This window comes from Urtica dioica, chromosome 9, assembly GCF_054948205.1.
Source record: "Urtica dioica subsp. dioica isolate 48M chromosome 9, U.dioica_male_clone48M_v1_H2, whole genome shotgun sequence".
NCBI classification, from domain to species: Eukaryota; Viridiplantae; Streptophyta; class Magnoliopsida; order Rosales; family Urticaceae; genus Urtica; species Urtica dioica.
The window spans coordinates 11,307,179-11,312,426 of NC_142764.1; the positions used below are offsets into that span (position 1 = coordinate 11,307,179).

General features: G+C 32.4%; 1 long non-coding RNA gene across 1 annotated transcript; it reads right to left on the minus strand.

Annotated features, from left to right (window-relative positions):
* Nucleotides 1-242: 242 nt before the first annotated feature.
* Nucleotides 243-1,093, minus strand: LOC149384922 (uncharacterized). The gene is made up of 6 exons (XR_016301492.1): nt 1,074-1,093; nt 939-1,005; nt 754-849; nt 580-637; nt 377-460; nt 243-279 (listed from the first exon to the last, which is right to left on the minus strand). It is a non-coding gene; the product is annotated as an uncharacterized LOC149384922 (long non-coding RNA).
* Nucleotides 1,094-5,248: the final 4,155 nt, after the last annotated feature.

The following is a 5,248-nucleotide window of genomic DNA, read 5'->3' on the forward strand; positions in this document are numbered from 1 at the left end:
AAAGAAAAAGGTGCACCATTTATTCCAAGTATTGAAAGTTATCTGTACCACGCAGTGAAGTCATCCTCAATGCATTGATCATCGTCGCCAAGCCCAACTGGAACAAGGCGCTGAGCACCTGCATATACATAAATTTGAAGAAATTAAATTCTATAAATCACTGGCATTAAATTCACCAATATGAAATCATGATATCTCACTATAATAGAGAGCTGTTCATCACAATCAAGCAACAAACTTACCCTGTTTGACAAGGATATCATCAACGACCTTGGCTACCTGTCGTTCACACAAGTACAAATATATGAGTTGTGGGAAAAAAAAAGAAAAAAAAGGCAACCAGTGGATAGAGTAAAACCAAATTATGAATACAAACCTTATTAAAGTGCTCATACTGTCTGTTCCCAAGGCCAAACACTCCGTACTTCAGATTCTTAAAGCATTCGCCTCTCTCTTTACCCTATCAATGACACCACAATCACACCTCAATAACCAACATTCATATAAACAACTACAATAGAATACCGGTTCACCAACTTCTCAAAACAGCTCTTAAGCTCAATTATTATTTTTTTTTACCTCAGAGAACCATTTGTAAAATCTGGCGGCATTATCCGTTGGCTCACCATCACCATATCTACACATAAACAAGTCAAACCAAACCGAATCACTCACCAACCAACCACATAACGTTAAGAAAGATTTGATTTTTAGACCAAAAAAAAAAATTGATTTCGCTATATGGAAACTCACGTAGCCAAGAAGAAGAAGGCAAAGCTCTCTTTCTTCAATTTCTCCTCATATAATGCTCACAGGATAACTTCTTTCTTAATTACCAATCACACCAACCTGCAATACTTGACCACTTCAGATAATGCTCAAAGACAAACCGTCAGAGTATCATTGGGAAAAACATGTGAAAAGTGAAAAGTGCAAACCGCTTCGTAGTGTATGGCAGTATCATCAGACATAAGCATTAGGACAAGGGTGGGTAATGCCAAAAATCTGCAACACATAAACTCGAGTAACTCATAACCCATGCTGATTAATTAACTCTAAATTACGAATCTTACGATTGACTTTGTAATAGCCTTAGCCGGAGTCATTTTTTTATACATGTAATAATAAGTAAATTCTATACATAACAGGGCAAATAATGAAGAGGAATACTCGAGGCCAATCCAATCCATATACCACGGAAAATCACAGAACAAGCAAGAGAAATAAAAAAACCCCTAATTTCTAAACCTAAATCGAACTAAAAGAAAGAAGAAATTTTCAAATAGAAACTCCTACCTCTTATTCATGAACGAACCACAGAAATTTCTAGCGACAAATTCGAGAAAAAGAATGAAGAGGAATACTCGAGGCCTGGAGATACAAATAGAGAAGGAGAGAGGCTAACCTAGAAAATCGAGGTTGAAGGTCTTGGTCGGCGGTGGTGGAGAGGTCGCGCACGGATAACGAAGATGAAAAAGAAGCATCGAGGTCGAAGGTGAAGAAGGTAGAAGCCGTGGTGAAAGTCGTCGTGGATCGGCGGTGGTCGAGGAAGAGCTAAGAGACGGCGAGAGAGAGGCGTCGAACTGTTTTTTGAAGTTTTTCCCGAGTAATATTTGAGGGAGATAGAACTTTTTGAAGTATATGTGTGAATATTAGAGTATTTCTAATACTTAGTGGTTTTTACTTGATTTTCATATGGGTGGGAATATGAAAATTTCCAATACAATCTAATTAGTGAGTGGGAAATTTCTCTCCCACACTCAAATAGTAAAATTTTGTTAATTTTTTATATTTTAAGAATTACAACTCCTTCTTTACCTTTGACTGTAGTGTAAATGTGCCAAAATTTTGTGGGAAATTTCCCTCCATTTAAAAATAGTGAAATTTTGATCATTTTTCATTTTTTGAGTATTACCACTACTTTTTTATATTAGCTGTAGAGAAAAATAGACCATTATCTACAGCTTTATATTCGACTGGAGTCTAATATAGACCTAAGAAAAGGTGACCGTAGTCTGTATTCAAAGACTCCATTAAAAGGCTAAACTGGAGTTGAAAAAAAAAAACTGTAGTTGTATCCCATATTTCTGGTAGTGTATGCAATTCATACAGATTTCAAATTTCGTGGAACCTAAGGGATATGGAATTTTCGTATGACACAATTTTATCTATTCTCCTTTGGGAGATGTGCCCTAATCGTTCGTACCATAACACGATTGAATTCTTGCTGGTTAATTTTCTCTTTACACCTCGAGTACTTAAATGCAATGATACATTAAATTAAGTATTTATATCAATGAAATATTGATTATCATATCCTGATAAAGAACCGAAACCAACCACATTTAAATTGTGAAACAAACTAAATTTTTCATTCACAAATGAACAAGAATAACCGAATTTATACAAAGAAGAAATAGAAATCAAATTCCGTCTAAAAGATGGTACCACAAAAGTTTCGTCAACATCCAAATAAAATCCAGTCCAAATTTTCCTATTGCTTCAACTTCGTCCTACTTGTCATCTCCCACATAGATGTATCTTTCAACATCATTTGGCTTTCGATAACGGAGGTAACCCTACATAGACACACCGATGTGAGCGATTCGTAGCACCAGGTGAAGATCCATGACTCCAAGAACAATCAGCAAGTTCTCTTTCCATGACTTGAAGTTAGAGTCATTCAGTGAATGAACTGAATTGATGTTGTCAAAAATATTTCCAGGAGTCGTAATTGATACAAAGAACAATAAACAAACAATTTTTTTCTCTAAAAGAAAATATTACACTTACACAACTTTTTATATTTCAAAATAAATAAATTTCCACAAGAAAAGCCACTTTGGTGATATGTTACTTTAATTAACTTTCTTTAAAATATATACATACCAAATAATGGTCCCGTTTGGCATAGCTTTGTTTTTGAAAAAAGTGCTTTTAGATTCAGTTTTTGAAAAAAAATTGGTGTTTGATAAACTGTTTATAAAACAGTTGTTGCTGGTTATTACAAAAACTGATTTAGCGTTTGGTAAAATAAATATATTATAGTAAAAAAACTAAAATAGACATGTTCTTAATAATTAAATAATAATTATTAATATACTTATTTATATACATATATATATATATATATATATGAATAATATTTTGTACGATGATATTACAGTAATTTATATACCAAACTTAAAAACATTTTTTTCTAAAAGCTAAGAATCCTAGCTTTTTCATCTCATGTACAAAATCTAAAATCGTTTTTAAATTTTTTGTAAAAACAGTTTTGTCAAACACCAGATAAGCAGTTTAGTTTTTTCTAAAAACAAAAATATGGCATTTTAATCTGAACCAAACGCAGCAAATACCAGTATATGAATTTTTTTATGTGGCTAAGCCAAAAACTTAAATGACCAAGGCTCATTAGGGCTTTAATCTGAAAACCTATGGCCAGCAGGTAGCTGGCTTCCAACCGTACGGCCATGTGAAGACTAATGCCATAGGTAAAAATTGTTGATGAACAATATATAAACGATTATTGAGAAAGCAATACAACTTCTAAAAAACCCAAAAAAATCCAGTTGCAAAAGAAAGTAAATCATCTGTTGTAACCACAAAAAAGTGTGTATACAGATATTACTATGAATCAAAGTTATATAGATATTTTTTTTTTTAAGGCAGCTTTGCTGCAGTGGGGATTGAACCCACGACCTCCACACAGGAGGTGGTGTGGAATTACCAAACCCAAAAAAATCCAGTTACAAAAGAAAGCAAATCATCTTTTGTAACCACAAAAAAGTGTGTATACAAATATTACTATGAATCAAAGTTATATAGATATATTTTAGATATATATACAAAACTGAATGAATAAAATAATCAGATATATATTTAATACCACAGTATGAATAAAATAAAAATAATAATCATGCATTGAACAACATCATAATCAGACTTGTCAATAAAAAAAAAAAAAAAAAAAAAAAAAAAAAAAAAAACTCCTAATCACGACTCACATGAGTGAATCCAACTGAATTGTGTTTGTGCTTATACGCACCACTCCCAAAAATTGTTTATGAATCACAGCTGCAAAGTTTAAACAAAAATCCCAAAACAACCAAAATTTCTTAAATAGTTCAAACATGATTGGCTATGATATCGATTGTTAAATCAATATCGAGAGCGTATCTGATTAATCAATGACGATTAGTCTTTTAGATCAACACGTATAGCTTAGAGTGCCATTTGTTTCGATCTCGTTTCACTCTGACGGGGGATAACAAAAATTGACAAGTTAGTATGCGTGACTTAGGGACCAGCCGTATTTATAGGCAACCATTAGGTTAAGCTAACGGGCTTCCTTTTTCAGTTCATATATCAAAGAAATAAAAGTTATAGTGGTCTACACATTAAAGGTCCAAAACCTATTAGGTACATTAAAGCTCAATATCCGTAAACTTTATTAGATCACTTTTAACAGGCAATCTTTATTAACAGTATACAACACATAATTATTTAACGTATAAGCCCAACTTTGGATTAAGGATTCAACAACCCCTTTTGCGAAAATCGGTGGAGCGCAAAACCTCACCTTCTCCGACGTATTCCGACGACTAGGTAAATTTTCTTCTCCTTTTGACACCATGGAGTCCATAAAAGTTTCTTTTAAAAAAACTACGATATTTTAAATGATGAACTAGGTTTTTTTTCTTATATTTTAGGAAAACAATGTTATTCGTCAAGCATGTTGTGATCTTACATATTTTTATGATATTTTGGAGTGTTCCGGTGAGCCTCCATATTTTTGGCGACTTCACACATTTTCCGACGACCCCAAAAACATATTTTCAACCATTATCATTTTATTTCTAAGTAAGTTCACGGTTGATTTATGTTTTATTGTGTAGTTATTATGTTTTGTTGATAGGTGATTACGAAAAATGTGTACTTTGTCGTAAGACTAGTTGTAATTTGAATTGAAATTGTTATATATTCGATGTGAAACTTTTCCAAAATTTTTATATAATTATATTTTAACTTTGTAATAATTCTTAAGTTCATTGTATTTAGGTAACTTAAGAAGGCCGAAAACAGAAGTTCGCAAGTATTATTAAAGTATTTAAACAATTTAGTAGTTTGAATTTATGTTTGGTACATCTTTGTTTGATGCATGATTTGTAGACTTTTCAATTATAGTTGTTTAGTATACTATGAAAGATATTTTCCCTGCAATTTTTCATCCGCATGTCGATTTTTT